Genomic DNA, 18286 nt, shown 5'->3' on the forward strand with positions numbered 1-18286 from the left:
GTTGTTGATGCCTTCTATTGTATTGTTCAGAAGAGAAAGTGAACAAAAACATCAAAAGCAAAATCCAGCAGCAGTTGTAGGAAGTTATCTAGGTGATATTTTTCCTTGAAGAAAAAACTTCAAAAGAGTAAATGTTATAAATCATGAAGAAAAATGATATGCAATATCCAAAACTTTGCATTCTTCCTTACCACTTAAAAATTTAGCTTCGGCTCATCAAAAATCTGCAAACGTTGTCATTTTCATCAGCTTCAGAGTACATATATGCATAATGTATACTTATATATAAAGTATACACATGCAAACACTGAGGAGCAAACACATACACAAAGTACCTAGTCATAGAATCTGTGGCATCTCTGTAGTCAATTACAAGCCCCAGTTGTAAACATTATTTTCCTTGGGGAATATTTCAGTAATTAATGAATGCTGTTGTTATGTGGAGATGGAGCAGAGTGTGCTGACATTATGGTTTCCCCAGTGGTATAACTGGGACTGAATGATTCAGATAACTTCCTCCCCACCACACTAGGCAGAGCTGAACTTCAAAATGTGTCAGTATATATTTATACTTTTTCTTTTCCAAGGGCAGAAGGGCTGTTTAAGTCTTCCACATCTGGCTGCTCTCTCCCACCCTTTTCCTGTGGGAAGTTCTTCTCTCACATCTTCGGCCACAGAGAAGGGGAAGAATAGCTGTTTAGGGGACTACACTGCAACCCAAAGGTCAGTGGAATCTTCCTGGGAAAGCTGATTAAAAGCATTGCTTTACTCTGAAAAGCGATTTTTAAAAATTTTTGGTCGGTTATCTGAGTGACAGAGACATGCTGAATCACAGGAACTAATTTAGGACAACTGGAGGTTCTGATAAGTTGGAGCTCTAGGATACAGTGTAAAACTGCTGAACTGAAATGAAAATATATGGTGAACATCAAAGTAATACACTGTTAGTTAATTTATTAAAGACCAGTGAGATTGATGTAGAATTGCCTTTGGCATTAAAATGAACTATCTGACTGAAATGTGTAAAGCAGCTTTGAGACATAGCAGAGACACAAAGCTCTGTATGAATGGTTATCAGAGTCCAGAACCAAAGACTCGCTTGTTAAAAGATAACCTGAGCATCCTTTACATAGAAACATACAAACCTTTACATAGAGGTTTGTTCTCAAGTGTGAAGGGTTTTTTTTTTTCAGGAATCCCAGAAGCTCAGTGAGACAACATCTATATCTGTTTATCTGAGTTTTCTTTATAAATCACAAGAAAGATACTTTCTTCTCTCTAAACTGAAAGATTGGATGCTTCAAAACAGATGAGTGTCTGAGGACATAAATTCATAGAGTCCATGGGCTCTGTTGGTGCTGGGAAAGAAAAAGAGTTTATGGTTCAAAAGCTATTCTGAGCTTTAGCTAAGTTTTAAGCCATAGCTAAGAACTTATAACAATGACAGTACCTGACAGCACCACTTTTCCAGGACCATATTTAGAAAGGAGTTCCAGTTTAAGCTTTAGCGCTTCACTTCTGCTGGAACACATTATTTTCTCTTTCTGCTGCTCCCCATACCAGATAAGCCTGCATTGGCAAATGCTACTTTTATGCAGAACTCCTCTGAGTAATGCATGTAATGCACATGTGCATAAAAAGTGCATACAATTTCTAAAGTAAACTAGTGCCTCTACACAGATCAGATTGAAAACCTTGCAGCTATTTCATGTCTTAGAAAGAGTAAAAATCACTACCCCATCTTAATTTAAGAGATTACCTCCTCCACTTCTCTCAGACAAATTAATGTGTCAATTTGATGTACAGCTCATGTGAAAAAGTAGAAGAGATGAAAAGGAGCCAATCCTCACAATCCCATAAGGCACATTTCTCTGTCTAAATGTGCCAAAACTCATGTTGCCGGCTCAGCTTCTGCAAGTCAGCTAATACTATCTTACTGAGGTAAATCATGTGATTCATTATAGCTGGTCAAACCCTAAGTACTTAGGCAAATTCTGACCCCAGAAGAGAATATGTTGAGCCTGTGAACAGAGACTGTATAGCAGTGGTTAATATGTAAGCAACCTGTTGATAATGGAAACAAAAAGTATGTTTTCTTTGCTGATATGGCTGTGAAAGTTTCTTGGCATGAGTTCCTTCTACTTTTAGAAGTTTAATTGATATGGCCTCAGTTGCTCAACACCTGAGACTTGCCATAGGTTGCTGGAGGTACTTCTTGTTACCTCAGTGTTGTTCACTGGAAAACAGGAGATGATTGCAGCTCTCCTGCCACTCCCCCTTACACACCCCTCAGTACACCCCCTTGAAGTCTCAAATGGCGAGTCTGCTTTAGGCAGTTGAGGATCAAGTCCTGCTAGAACTTTTTTCCTGCCGTGGAAAAGCAATAATTCATTTTTTGACTCTACATAGCCAAGATCTCTAAAGAAAATAAATCCCCAAACTGCTAAAAATTGTCATCCAGTGTTCACATAAATATTCTTTTAAATCTTCATACCTTTTTTTCCCTGCAAATGAGTAATGAATTATTTACAGACATACACTGCTTTTCTGTGATTTATTTAAATGCTCTTTAGTTGTTTTTCAATCTAATAAAATACACTGGTTTTTATTTATTAACACAGATTAAAAATACTTCTTAGCTCTTCTTCTCCTTTGCAAACTTCTTTCCCCTCTGTGTTTGTATTTTAAAAGTTTAAAGGACAATCTGTCCTGCCTAATAAAAGTCCTTAGTTATCTAACGGCTAAATGTATTTCCGGTAGCAAAAACATGAAGCTTCTGTTCTACTACATAATTCTGTCATGACCTGATGACAATTAACCTGTTTGCAAGGAAGAACACCTTCATTTTTATGGAATTTATATCCTGCACGGGATCACTGACTATGAATAACGTTGCCATGAACTAGGTGGAGAAGAGGGGGAGGGGCTAGAGCTCAGCCTCCTCCCCTCAAATCACCAGCAATCACAGGTCACGAGGGCGTTAAAGGCACCACTAAGTACCTTCCTTCAGACACGATTTCTCTGAAAACATTAATAAAATTAATGTACCTATCCCCATAGCTAAGCACCCATAAGTAAACTTTATTTTATAAGGTGTAATAACTTCGTTGGAAAAGTTAGGTTGGTTAGAGATATGGTTTTTTTCCTTTTCTTTTTCCTCTTTGCCACCCTGCCTCTCTGGTTTTTTGAACCTTTTTGTATTATGTATTAATGACTCGTAATTCTGAGCTAATATCCTATTTCTGCTTTACACATTAGTTAAAATCAGTATTGCAAACTGAATCTAAAATTATGTCAGGCTCCAAAGATTGCGATAGTTGTTTAAAAGTCACCTGGACTTTAAATGTTAAGTTTTATGTTATTTATCTTCAGAGCCTTGTTTTCTGAGCCTCACTTGGATCAAGATATATGTTTTCCAGGTTTTTCTTTACAATGCAAGAGAAAATATTCTCCCAGACTTAGACTGTAGGGGTTGAAGATCAGATGAGATTGTAGAAATTGGTAGTAGTGATGCCTGCTATCATGGCACAACTCTCTAAATCTCCCAAAAATCTACAGTGCAGTCTGAAATTCAGAGAAAAAGGGTGTATATCTGTATACATACTATATCCATTATATGATGGATTTCTTCCCAGGTTCAGTCCCCGTACCCTCCCAGACACAGGTGACCACCATATTCTCACTGGCTGGCCAGTATTTCTTTCATGCTTCTATCTAGTAATTTTGATTTGGTGGAAACCATTTAACAGCAGACTGATTCACTAAGACTGAAAACTGGGAAAATAAGGCTACTTTATGTGATTAAATGGAAAAAGAACATGTTTAAACTTCAAGAAACTGTTTACTATGTGTTCATTAGGTATATTAATACCATCTCTTCAACAGTTCCTCCTGTCAGTAGGCCACACAGGACAATAACTACTCAGAAACAAATAATTAAATAGAAAAAGCCAGTGGAAAACAGGAAGGTGAAAAGAATTCATTGACAGAGGAAAACACTATAATTTGCAGAGTGAGACACAGTCCTACATGTAGAAGACGAAGGGGGGGGGGGGGGGGGAAGAGAATGAGTCATTTTTTTACCTTTGTTTTGCACACATAGTAAAAATCTCTTTGCATTTATCAGCTAAAAAATGTGGCGAAGAATGGTTATTTTGTATTCATGCAGTTACAGCACATACAGTACAGCAAGAATATGCTGGGTAACTGGAAATTTCACAAAACTAATTTTGAATCACAGATTTGGTGACACTGATTTATTTTTTTTCTCTTAATTATTTTACCATCTGACTTCTGACGTAATGTAGCATAATCACATAGAGGACTTAGTAAAATGTTTGTATTTACAAATCCAGTTACTCAAAAATCACCCTTCAATAGTATTCAGAAGATTTTATGCATCACATATATAATGTCTTGATACGGATTAGAACATTTAGTCAAAACTTGTTGTCCTGCACACATGGTGGCAAGGGCAAGAACAAATAACGTTCTGACTGCCAATGTTTTGGTTGAATAGGCTTCCTGTTAGTTACATGACTTCTCGGGATATCTGATGTCCATTGTGAAAAAATCTTCGCTGTACTGCTTATCTTACTGATGTAGCTATTTCTTAGTAGGCTGATGACACATTAAGCTTGGATACATGCATGCATTCCCTGTGATGCTGTAAAACCAGTGAATTGGAACAACTGCTATTTGCTTTAATTATGTGGTACATTAGTGCATACCAAATATTTGAATCAGAACTGACATACTTATAAGCCGCCAGTAATAAATTGAAGGTTGAGAACCTGAGTTTGACACCCTCAAAATGGGAACTCAAAATGTTCCAGAAGTAGGTATTTTACCTTGGCTGTACAGTCAGCAGGAAAGGACTTACTACTGAAGAAAAAGGAAAGCTAGGGCTGCACAGGACTATCGGAAGCCCTAGAAACATGCTTGCTGAAGTTTGTGACACTCCACTGCTTTTATAAAAGCAGTTATGGATCTGACAACATTTCAAAGGCACTACAGTGACTGAGAGAGCAGGGAAGGACATTTCAGTTGTTAACAGAGCAATGTAGTATAATTAGAGCTGAAACAATACCCCTTTAATACTAGATGTAAGTATTTAATTTCACACTTTACAGGCTGTTTTGACAGAGGAACACACACACATTACACACAACTGCTTTAGGTGGAACTAATTTTTAACAGTAAGTACTATTACTAGCCACTGTGGATAGAACTGTATTTAAGACAGACAACTCCTTGCTCAAAGAACAAATGACATTTACATACAAAAAATGAAACAGAAGGAAATATATTTAATCTCTAAGTCCTCTACCAAAAAAAAAGATAGAAATCTAAGGGTTGCTGAAAATGGTCCAAACCTTCATAGGCTTTGCCTGCATCCTTGACAGAACATGGCATTAGTCTCTTCAGGAAATCATATGGATGTGGAGTGGGTAGAAGAACTTAGGGCTGGCATAGAAATATATTAGTTTAATTTTTTGTGAAATGTAAGCTCAGTGACTAGCTTCAACTGAGGAAAGCTGGCGATGATATGTAATCACTGGTCTTTTTCAAATATTATTTGAAGCAAACTTGAAGGCCTGTTCATAGAAATTTACATAAGAGTTTAACTCAGCAGTGAAATATTAATTATATGAGACCTGCTGGCAGCACCAGGTCTGGGCATTATGAAAAATTTGTTAGAAAGTTGTGATCTAAGCAAAAACAGGTATGTTTAAACATGCCACATAGAAATTCCAAGATAAGACTTTTTTTCACAAGTCAGCTATATCTTAGTTCTGGTGCTCATGGAACAATCTCTGTTTTCTGAAAGCCTACAGTGGGGATTCACGTGTGTGTGCGTGTCTATGTATATATAATGTACGTATGCACATATAAATGTATACACACATACGCACTATATATAGTGACAGAATATCATAGAACAGAGACAAGCAGATCCACAGCCAAAATTTGTAAAGGACTGTAATGGATTTTATGTATTCATAGAATCACTGAATACTCTAAGCTGAAAGGGATCCACTAGGATTATCGAAATCCAGCTCCTGGCCCTGCATAGGACAGCCCTAAGAATCATGCCATGATTCATGCCATGTGTCTGAGAGCATTGTCCAAAGGCATCTTGAACTCTGTCTGGCTTGGCTCTGTTACCACTTCCCTGGGGAGCCTGTTCTAATGCCCAACCACCCTCTGGGTGAAGAACCTTTTTCTAATATCCAGCCTAAACCTCCTCTGACACAACTTCAGGCCATTCCCTTGGGTCCTGTCACTGTCACCACAGAGAAGAGATCAGTGCCTGCCCCTCCTCTTCCCTCACAAGGAAGTTGTAGACTGCAATGAGGTCTCCCCTCGGTCTCCTCTTCTCCAGGCTGAACAGACCAAATGACCTCAGTTGCTCCTCATATGGCTTCCCCTATAGACCCTTCACCATCTTTGTACCCTCCTTTGGACACTCTCCAATAGCTTTATACTCTTCTTATATTGTGGTGCCCAAAACTGCACATAATATTCAAGGTGAGGCCGCACCAGTGAGCAGAGATGGACAATCATCTTCCCCAGCCAGCTGGGAGATTCAGATTACAGTGTTGAAAGGAGAGGGCCTATATAAGTAGAATATGTGCAGGGAGAAAAAGATGATGATTGTAAGTTTTATTCTGGCTATTCTTAATGTTATTCTTAGCATTAGCTATTCTTAGCCTAAGGTTATTCTTAGCCTCAAAATGAGTTTTTAAAGATATCTGGCTGAGCAAAATTATTGGAATTATTTAGGCTGAAGCAGAGGGAGGCAAAAAACCCCTCCAACCTGGACAGATAGAGCTACCAGTTCCCAGGTATCTCAAACAAATATGACAAGGCTTGTAGGAAGAGGCAGATTGGAGGAAAGGAAGACTGACAACACCAGAATGAAAAGAAGCTGCATTGTGCATGTAACCAGCTGTACCCATCCTGTGACACTTTCTGCTGCTCTCAGCCAAATTTTGCCTGATGTCTTCCCAAAGGAAGCATACGAAGCATTATCTGCTAGGACCGACGGGGCAACTTTTCCACCTTCATTCCCACCACTTCCTGGACCTTCTCCACAACCCCCCACCACATGTTCCTGACAGGTGCCCCTAAAAATTGATCCAGGAAGCGGCAAAGGGCGGCTGGGAGGCGGCCGGCCCGAGAGCAGCCGCTCCTCCCACCCCCAGCGCAAGGCCAGGGTAGGCACCCCCCGCCTGCGGGCTCACCCGGCTGAAGCTGCGGGGAAAATTGTTTCAGAGGGCGGCTCATGAACCCCCCGCCGGGGCTGTTCGCGTGCAGAACATCAAAGCACTTGGGGCAGAACGAAGTTAGAGCGCCCCGTGGTTGCTCGTAATTAGGAGAGGGAGAACGTCGCGGGGGGGACTCTGAACGCCGCTCCCGCGGAGGTGCGGCGGGTCTGCAAGGGCGGGGGATGTCTGTGTAGGCTCTGAGGCCGCGGGGTCGGGGCTGCCTGGCCTCCCTTCCCCGAGGCACACGGCGGGGAACACGGTCCGACCCTTCAGGGAAGACCCCCATCCCCCGCCTCCTAAAGGGAGGAGAGGAGGGAACGGCGGAAAGGGGTCGGCGGGGTGGAGTTTGCCGGCCCGCACGTGTGGGAAGGCCGGGCAAGTGGGCTCTGTGACGGGAACAGCGCCCCGGCTTTCGCCGCCGAGAGGGACCCGCCGCTGTCAGCGCAGCTCGGCGCAGCCCGCAGGGAGCCGTGCCCGGGTCCCGTAAGTGGCTCCTCTCTCCCGCCTTTCCCTTCCTCGGGACCGAGTCGGCGAGGGGTTGGAGGAAGTGCCGCTGCCGGGGCCTCTCGGCTGGCTTGGAGGTGCTGGCGAGGGGTCTCACGTTCCAGCCAGGCGAGAGCCCCCGGTGTGCGGCCGGAGGGGCGCTGACCCTCCGCCTGCTCCGAGCAGTTACTCTTAGCGCCGGGCGACTTGCGCGGGGAGAGAGGCAAGGACTTTTCTGCTGCCTTTTAAAGTCCGCTGGGGGGGGGAAGCGGCGCTGGCGTTTCCCTGATGGCCCTGGTCGCGTTCCCCCAGCGCTGGGCGCTGCAGCCGGGGGCGCGGGGCGTGTGGAACCCGCGGGCGGGGCACAAGGGGAAAGGCACCCGAACGCTGCTGGGCAGCGGGTGTGGGACCTTGTCTGCTGGTCCTGGGGCAGCGTCTGCTGCTCCTGTAAGTTTGGAGGCGTGGATTGGTGAAACGGCGCTCCCTGGGTTTCCGACGAGCTCGATCTGAGACTTTACCTGGAGTTGCTGTCCATGCAGGTGCTGCCCGTGTGCAGGGGTTTACTGATTCAAAGCACACAGTGCAACCACAGTTCTTCACTGCGTTTGAGACACTGGGGAAATCACACTGCAGTGGAGAGCATGAAGTGGGTGCAGGTCCCTAACTGTGGTAAGGCAGGTTTAGGAAACCTAAGATTGTTCCCTTCTGCCGACTTTGCATGTTTAAACGTAGAAATATGTTTGAAGTATGTCACCCAACATGTAATGCTACTGGCAGCTGGAGAAAAGTAGTCCAGTAAAATAAATTTAAAATTTGAGGTGTCTGAAGCAACAGAACATAAACCTTATGTTTAAAATATTAAGTATCACTCGAGATTTATGATAACATTTGGATGATAGAGTGTTGTGGATCTGATGCAAGTCTTGGGGCTGGGTGAACTCCATTAATTTGGCTGAATTACCTTAGTTTGGGGGAGTGGGGTTATCACACTGCTTGGTTCTGACAGTGGATGGAGTTTCTTCTGATTTTTATGCCGGTGCTTAACACATGATTCCAGCAAAAGTAACTTACTTGCGAAAGGAATATAAGTTTCCTGAAGTTTGGCCTCAAGTGTGAAAGGAATTACTTCAAGCCTACCATCTGCTACAAGTATATTAATACCTAACATTATTTGAAAACCTTTCAAACATTTCTCTTTGTATTGTTCGTATTAAAACCAAAACAAATATATTGAGAGGCATTCAGATGTTTCAGAGATGGAGAACATAAGACAAGGGATCATGGCATATAGAACTTGTATATATTGAAACAAGCTGGTGGTAGTTTGTTTATGCTAGAAAGACAAAACACATTGTATGAAAAGTTCCTGTAGACACTGTGCAGATTCAGTACACAGTGGATCTTGGATTAGAATTTGGATTACACACTGCGGAAAATGTTTTGAATTCTGGTTTGTGTCACCTAATGGCATTAAAACATTAAGATTGATTGTAAAAATAGGCATTAGGCCTATAAAAAAAACTCGTTTTCATTGGTATGTATGATGTATAATATAGTCAGACATAAAAAGACTGCCTGTCCTGCTCCTGTAAGCAGATCTCCATTGCTGCAATTAATTCCATTTGACTCTACCCTGTCCACACAATTCTAAACCCCACTGGGCTCTGATACAAATTGATACAGGAACAAAACAAACCCACAGAGACATAAGTAGCTGGTTTTATATCTTATGCAAAGTGCAATGATAATTTGTACGAATGGCATACATTTTTACTCTTTTGCCACATGTTGTGATGAAGATTATTCATGCATGGAGTAATCTTCTGTCTAACTGATGTTACTCAAATACAACTTTTGATTCTTCAAACGTGGATGAAAACTGGCACTTTGTGAAGTGTTAATGCAATGAAGCTTTTGATCCTGAAGCTCAGTATGTTGGCTGGCGTGTGCATGCGTAAATGGTCCGAACAAAGTTGTTGACCTCAGTAAAAATGTACTTGATAAGATGCGTGACTGTGTAGCTGTTTCTAGCTTTGTACACACAGATTAAATCAAAATCAGTTTCAACTTGCTTAATAATCACAGAATCACAGAATATCCTGAGTTGGAAGGGCCCACAAGGATCATCGAAGTCCAAATCCTGGCCCTGCACAGGACAGCCCCAAGAATCACACCGTGCCTGAGAGCATTGGGTTAATAAATTAATGTACTTAGCATATTTTCCACCTGCCTGTATATACTTCTAATTTTTTTAAGTTTAAGATTTTAGTTAATAAAGTACACAGGGATGACAATGACTTTGGAGTCAGTATTGTTATTGATGCCATTTATTAGCTACTTTATGGGGATATTTGATATATGAATATGTTGGCATAATAAATGGCAGTGAGTACAGAAAGACAGGCAAGATAAAAGAAGAATTTAAAACTTTTTAAAACCTTTTCACTTTTTAAGTGTTTTGGCAACAATGTATTTCAAAGGAGGAGGTTTCTTTTTGTAAATCAGTGATTGCAGGTGGATGTGACAGAGACTCAAGCTAGTCAAGACTCCTGGGTAATTTTGCTGGATATAAGAATCCAGCAGGAGATCTCGAGGTGAAGAGAACTGCTAAAGATCCACCTATCTTAGGTGAAAATATGTGAAACTTAATTTTGAAAGCGTAGGGACCAGAAATGGGACAGAGATTGAAAACACATATCAGCTTAAGTCAGTGTAGGTTTTAGCTTGTTTGAAAATGCATATTACTTCTACGTTTCTGCTTGTGTGTACTGCAGAGTAACTGAGCAAAGTTGTGACTGGTGTTCATTGCAAAATGAGATGTATTGAAAGGTGCTTGAAGATTTAGTTCCCCCTTTCGTGCCTTGGCAGATTTTTGTTCAATTTGCAGTGGACTATATGTTTAAGACAGAGGAGAATGAAGGGGAAAGACTACAAAAAGGAACTTAAGCTATATCTCATTCCCTAAGTTTAATATCAGAAAACTCTTACAGCTTTACCCATACACCTTTTGATCATCTTCACTTGTGTTGGTTCCATAGGTATTTTGGCATCCATCCATCATGATACAGGTATCACATGACACTAAAAAAAACTCCCCAGCTAGACATGGCATGCTTTCCTGGTTTGCCTGCTGTTCTATTTTTAATCCGAACTCTCTCTAGCTCATACAATTATATGCTTCAGGAGAAAACCCTTTAGGAAATTTTCCTTCACATAGGCAATATTAGGTAGGGCACTAACATAAAAGTATAGCATGCATTGTAGGGTACTGGTCCTGTCTTTGACTTATTTTTTATACTAGAATGAGCAATCTTCTGCCATTTCTTTTCCCCTCAGGTACCTCCCAGGCATTTGGTGATCTATTAATGCCATATAGCCAAAGGTGTAGAAAACAGCTGTCAGTGCCATTTTAATGCATATTTGTGACTTTAAATCAGAACTTCATGTGTTCACATTAGCTTTTTCCATACTAAGATACTAAAAATTATTTTATATGCTGCTGAAATTATTAAAAAGTATATAAAAATATTTGGAGTCATGTTTCTGTGTCTGTAAGTTTTAATGTATCTGAAAGCGCCCAGCTTCGTGATACCTTTACTGTTTATCACATCACCTTTGATCCCTCAGTGTCATGATACAGTTCTGATCCTCAGCTTTGTTGATTCTCATCCTTCTGTTTGTTCTCCACTTGGGGTAAGATTCATCTTCATTCCACTGGTGGTAAGTCAATTGACAGGGCTGTTGGAAGCAAACAGTTGAGCTTTCAGAAAATGACAAACGTGTCCTCCTCTCTGCTGGGAAAAGCATTTGTATAAGTGATCTGCCACTACAACTCCAGTGAGAGTTATAAAGGTTACCAGTAAAAGTGGCTTCTGGGATTCCTAAGTTTAGTCATTGCTGACAGTCATCTAAGATCTGCAGTACTATCTTGTGTGATCTCAACATTGTAATTTATCTGAATGGGCATACTCCAGGAGGAAGATAATTTAGAAACACACTGAATGTTGTCATTGTTCTTATGAGTTCCTGCATAGGATTTGCGTATGTGTGGAATGAGATTTCTGAATCTCTGTGAAATACTGATGGGAAATCTATTGCAAGTGCTTGACCACAGAATGAGCTCAGGACATCTTGTTCTACACACATCTGGAAAAGAAATACACCATTACCTCAAATAAAACATTCTGCTTATGAGATGATTGTTGAAGGTCTCTTAATGCCAATATATGGGCTATAGCAATTACATACACAGATAGATATCCTTTAGTTCCCTCCGTCTTACTTGACCATGAACAGTAGAAATGAGGATGGGCAGGTTGTGACAGTCTAAAAAATTAATACTTTAATGGCTGATGTTGAATCCATTTTTACTGAACGTTACTAGGGGAGAGGTGCTACTAGAATAGCATACATAGACAATTGCCATATCTGTGCATTCTTTACTGTGGATATGATTCTGTCCTAGACTGCATAGACTCCCATGTACGTGTCATGTATGTGATGGTTGTGTATATATGTAAGCAGCCCCCCAAGACGTGTTATAAGGAAGTAACCATTAAACTGGAGTAGAATATTTTATGGTTTAAAGTTAATAAAAGAGGTCCTCACAAATAAAGTGTACTTTCATTCACATATTGTAAAGTTAATAGAATCCCAAAGACAGATGGAGCCTCTCAAAATGTTGCCCAGGCAGCAATGAACTTTTTAATGGTATGGAATAGCAACACCATAGTTCTGATGACAGCTAGCTACTCTAGTTTGGGTTATGGCTTCTAGAAATTATTATCTAATTATCTAAAACTAGTTTACATAAAAATCCAGGCCACTATAGGATGACTTCTACAACACTGATTTTGGAGGGGTAGAATCTCTTATTCAAATACTTCTAAATGGCTGCATGCCTCTGACAAGTAGAAGTAAACCAGTCATGACGAAAAAAAATGGAGGAAACAATTATACATAAACCATCACATTATTGTCATGCTTGTTCATTGGCTCTGGTTCTTCTTCCATCTCACTTCTACAACTACCCTGTCCTACCACACCTGGCAGTTAATGTAGATGAGCCGTAAAGACCTCCATGCAGTTGCTAGAGAAAGGTTGTTTTTGGTGCCCTCAGTTCCCTGTGACAACTTATCAGAAATGCAGTGGAGTGCACACAACATCTGCTGTTTCTGATAAGTAATCAGAATGGGCAGAGTCAGTGTTTGTGATTCAGTGTTTCGCTGTTGTTTCCTCTGTCATTAATGACAGGGTAGTTTTGCCTCTTCGTGATGGTAACATCAGTTTTCAGAGGTCTTGGATGGCTGTTCTCACTAAATGACCTCATTTCTGAAAATTACTTTGTCAGGTGTCCTACCAGAAAGGGATGATTAGATTAATCCAATTTAGTGCTTACTGGAGTTTTTGTGAATCTAACTGCTGTAGAAAGGTAACAAACTGTAGAAAGGTGTCAACTGACAAAATTTTCTTATGCAGGGAACTTAACTTATGCAGGAAACATTTGTCAGTTGAGATTGGATTGAGGGGATAAGACAAACCGTACCAATAATTTTGCCAGACTTTTCTACCATCATCTGTGTTTAATGTACAAATTCAACTTCACTTGTGCTTTTTGCTTTCCAGATTTTTTTTTTTAGAAATATATGGAATACATTTATTTTTGCTTTAAAGAACATTATGCTTTATATGACTCTTTTTGGAGAGGCGGAGTTGAATTCAATGCAATCTAATCTTCATCACCTTTACTGTGAAAACAGTGAATGATGTGGATAAGCTGTTCTATAGCTGTGTGAATTCATGTAGCTAATCCCTACTCCTTGCCCATTTTCTTTGAGATTAGTTAATTCTTTGCTTGGAGTTGGATTGCAAGCTATTTGACAACATGGGAAAGTGATTGGTTTTTTTTTATTTTGTTTGTGTACTACCATATGCATTGTGGTTATGAAATAAATAATAATTGAAATAGAATTTGGAAGGAATTATTATTGTTCTTTTGTAAGTTTCCTTAGATAGAGAAATATCTCCATATCATTTAAGGAAAATGTAACATTTGGATATTGTGAAGATATCTGATTACTCATATGAGGACCTAAATTAATTCCTCTGAATTCACTATTTATGAATGATTTGGTGTAATATTGATTTTATTTTGCCCTTGAATGTTTCTGGACTGTCATGCAGTTGAGAGAAAACAATGGGATGTGACTTGCCATTAAATACTTTCACCACTGTGAATGAGATGAAAATCTTGTGGATATATAGAATTAGCATGCATACGTGATTCTTTTCAAAGGTACAGTGCTTCAGTGTGCTTTTTAGAAGCAATAGTTTAGATGACTAGGCTGTATTTTTGATCCTTGTAATGACAGCCTAACTTGTTTGAAGATTTAAAGTAGTAGTAAGTATTTGAGTGTAGTAAGTTGCAGGATTTGCTTGCTGTGTTCTGCTGTAAGGATTTGAAGAGAGGGAGAACTTTTAAGGGTAGTACTGAAGAAGTATCATGAAACATCAGGCTTGTTATGTGGAAATTAGGCCAGCAAAAATTCATACATGTTTTTGTAATACTAGGTACATTAATATGTAATTTATACATTCTGCGGTTGTTGCTTTTCCTCAGCAATATGTTTTTAGAAAAATCTTGATGCCTTACATCTGTGCACTGCTTACCAACCTGTGTCCGTCCTCTTTCTTTACAAAGACTCGAGAAGGGACCCTGGGTGGTTACTGATAAGGAGGGGCTGTTCTGCAGGTATAACAAGGAGATGTGAAGAGGGAAGTCCTATGTGAAGAGGGAAGTCCTGAGCTGGAGGCTTCCCTCAGGCCTGTGTGTAGCAGGTGCCTCCTACATCTATGAATTTGTTTGTTTTTTTTTTTAATATTTTTCAATAAGGCATGAGTATGCACTAGGTAAATTGCTATGCTGACAAACTAAAAAGAAAAAAATTGCAGTTATCTAAAACTAGATCAGTAAAAAGATTCAGTATTAAAAATTCAGTCATATGGATTACCAAGTAGTACATGGTGCTTCATTAGAAATACTATGAGATTTGCAAATATAATATTCACTGTCAGATGGAAAAGTCCAGAGAAGTTGAAATTAGTACTTTTTAAAATACCATCTATGAGGAGACTTCCTCTTGTAACTAACAGGCCTGCTTTGAGGGTTTCACTGTCTTCAGGTGGCCTCTGTACTATCCCTTGATATGTATCTTATCTTTTGTGTTAGTTTAATTCTGTGCCCCAAATCTGAATTGGCCTGAATAGTTGCTATGAATAAAGATTCAGATATCTCCTAAGGAAGCCTCAATGGTGAATTGCAGTTCCTCATATTCTTATAGTGCTGTCTTTCCTGTTTCTCAACCTACTTTTCAGCACAGTAGAGACTGCTGTATTTCATGTTTACATCAGTTTGTATAGAATAACTCCATGGTCCGTAGAGTTTCATGCTGGTGTAAACAAACAAATGATGCCTACCCCCCATAACCTGACCATGACAGAGCTAAAATCATGTTTGGAAACAGACTTAAGGAGGTGAAGTATTTTTCCTAAGGTCTGTATATAACTGCCTTCTCCCAGTATTTGTATTTTTCTGTCTTCTTGTCCAAAGCCAAATGGATTCTTCTCATTTGTCTATTTATGTGAAAAATGTAAATGCCTGACAGAAAGTTGACATCCTTGACTCTTCTTGAGCCTAAACAACTGAGTAGAATTTAAGTGCATTCATCATATTTAGTTGAGATGATATGCAGAGCTCCCATATTGCCAAGATCTCTGTTTTCTGCTCAGAGAAGTATATAGTTGGTGCAGCACAACATCTGGGAAAATAATGAGAGAGACCATTGTATTTGAAAGACCTTTTGGAATGTATGGAGGCGGAACAGTGGCAAAATTATGTTATGCCACTTATGAAAGGAAAAAAAAGTATTACAATGTCCTCTGTAGCAGCTTGTTCTCTGTAGCAAAAGATGAGATGCTGCATAGGGAAACAATGGTGATTCACATGGTGTTTGCTTCTGAGAGTTTGAGCAGGTTTAAGATGTAGTAGACCCAGATCACCTGGGAGCGTTTAAGGAAAGACAGAACATGGCATTTAGTGCTACAGTGTAGTTGACATGGTGGTGTTCAGTCATAGGTTGGAGTTGATTATCTCAGAGGTCTTTTCTAACCTGATTGACTCTGTGGTATCAACCAACCATTGCTGAGACTCCTTTAGATTTTTAAGGCACTTAAAAGAAGTTTTCAGGAGTTAAAAAATAGATGTTCATACGTCATTAGGAGAAATCTCATTTGTTCCATGAAAATGCAACTTTCATCATTGTGGTTGAGCCTGATGCTGAAAAATACCATGTGGTAGCAAGTTTTATCTGCTATGAGGTGTTCCAGTAGAACAACTGTCTTAGAGCAGTGAGGTATTCACTGTGGTTTTTTCATGGTAGAGAAGAAACTGGGAGGGAAAAATCAGCCCTGCAACATACTTTCTCTAAGTGAAGGAAATCTGTTCTAATTGATTCAACATTTATTCCTTAGTAGTGGGACACTACTTCTGAGTACCCAGTCCAGAATTGTTTGCAGTCTCCCATGCAATGTCCAACTATTAGAAATATTTTATTAGACCATTGTAATTTATTTTTTAATTTATTACGTGCATGTGTCTTATTCTGAGGCAATTAGTTTCAACATCAGACTTAATAACCCCATTTTGTATTTCTAATTGTCCCAGTTATAAACATTTATAAACCTTCCTGCAGTTTTGTAGTACTTCGGAAAGCCTTCTATGGTGTTTAATTGCCTATATCCTCCACTTCATTAGTTGTCTAAGCAAATAATTTTAGATTTGTATTAAATAAGAGGGGTTTTTTTCCATTTGACTGTTTTTCTGTCCTATGTGGTAACAGATGGCTTGCACTTAGTTCAATGAACCAGATGCAAAAAGAGCAGAATTTGCAGTAAAATACTGTTGATGTTGCATTTTTATTCCCACACAATAAATTAAGTCAGCTTTCTGATTATGTAAAGTGAATGTTTACACTCTTTCATTGAAATTAATTAAAATGTATCCACTACATTCTGTGAAACAAGTAGATTTCCCAGTCTGGATGGGCTCATAGGTACAATTCGTGCATTTGTTACTGAAGCCATGTCTGCATAAGAAGCTCTCGTATCGTGCTCCAGGCTGCTATCTCTTGTTCCTGCTCTAGTAACCATCTCTCTATGCCTGCACAGCTGTTTGTGGTACAGTGCAATGAACTGGATTAGGAAACATTCATTTTTTATCTTGGGATACTTTTGATTAAGGATCAGTTCCCTATTCCAGTTGGAATGGCCACACACATGGCCGTGCAGCCACAACTAAGGGATGGACACAGAGGAAAGAATAGACTGAGCAGTATGAGCTGCTTCAATTGTGCCACCATTGGAAGAAACTATTTAATATGCTCCACAAAGCTGTAAAACATACCAAAATTTCACTTATCCCTTCTGATGTTTGTCTTCCCTTCCTTTTAGACTGTCTTTTTTACTGAAGAAAGCATTAGTTCAAAAACTTTCATCATAGGACTGTAGTATCCCTCAAACTTTTTAAGGAAGTTTTGGCATTTAGAATCATAATTTCCTTGCAACATAGGAACTCCTGTAGAGTTCAGTCTCATTCCTTTGGACAGGAGCTAAAGAAAGTACCAACTTTTTAATCAAGAAGACATCACTTACCAAATGTATTTTTGCTGATGCTCTTTTAGACTGGCTTGGTGAATGAGTTTTGTGTGAAACTGTATTGAATGAAGGATTTTGGATAGTTGCTACTTTTAATTTGTTACATCTTTTCTATAACTGTAGTTCCACTACTGCATTTTTGACCGGATTCTGATTTCTGTTTGGCCTTGTAAATAGAAAGTATATCCATAGGAACCAGTGAAATTACCAAAGTTGCAAAATATCCCTCTTGTTCCCTTCCCCGTTCCAAACACTCTCTCAACTCTCATTTGCATTTATTAGTAGGCTATTATAACCTATCAGAATTTCTTAAAAAAAATATTCCAAGTTATATTCCTGTGCCTGTTTATGAAAACTGGCAGTATATTTGTCCAAACAGCTGCGTGATGATTGGTACAAATTACTCCTGTAGAAGATGGTTAGTAGGATAAGTATCTTCCTTTAATCTACATAGAAGAACAGTGAAATCCAGCATTTTAGCTTGGCTGAAACCTAGCTAATAGACATATGGGTTTCAGTGTTCCATATGCTTTCTAAGGATTTGATAACAAACATTGCTGATAGCACAGAGTTAGACAGTGAGTTGGTTTAATTGCAACTGTTTGCAAATGGCAGAATGGCAGCAGAAACACAGAATGATGTGAATGTTGTTCATAGTGTTCCCTGGAGGGACAGCTTGAGGTGGCTGGAAAGAAGCCTGGAACTGTAAGCAAAGAAGCTGTCCTGATACTTTGATTCCCCCTATGTTCAAGGAAACAGGACTCTGGAAATGCAGAGCAGGGCATGTGAGATGTGCGACATTGAATTTCATCACCTCGGGA

General features: G+C 39.7%; 1 protein-coding gene across 3 annotated transcripts in view; it reads left to right on the top strand.

Annotated features, from left to right (window-relative positions):
- Positions 1–7258: 7258 nt before the first annotated feature.
- The window catches only part of SLC7A2 (solute carrier family 7 member 2), a 55321-nt gene continuing 44293 nt past the window's right edge, over positions 7259–18286 (top strand). For 2 of the 3 annotated variants that reach the window (XM_027635710.1, XM_027635711.1), the window contains exon 1: positions 7637–7754. The gene's annotated coding sequence lies outside the window, so the exon portion shown is untranslated. Of the gene's footprint in view, positions 7428–7636; positions 7755–18286 lie in introns of those variants that run through there. The other variant, XM_027635707.1, reaches the window with a different exon arrangement.

This window comes from Corapipo altera, unplaced genomic scaffold (assembly GCF_003945725.1).
Source record: "Corapipo altera isolate COAL_440 unplaced genomic scaffold, ASM394572v1 22b, whole genome shotgun sequence".
Classification (NCBI taxonomy): Eukaryota; Metazoa; Chordata; class Aves; order Passeriformes; family Pipridae; genus Corapipo; species Corapipo altera.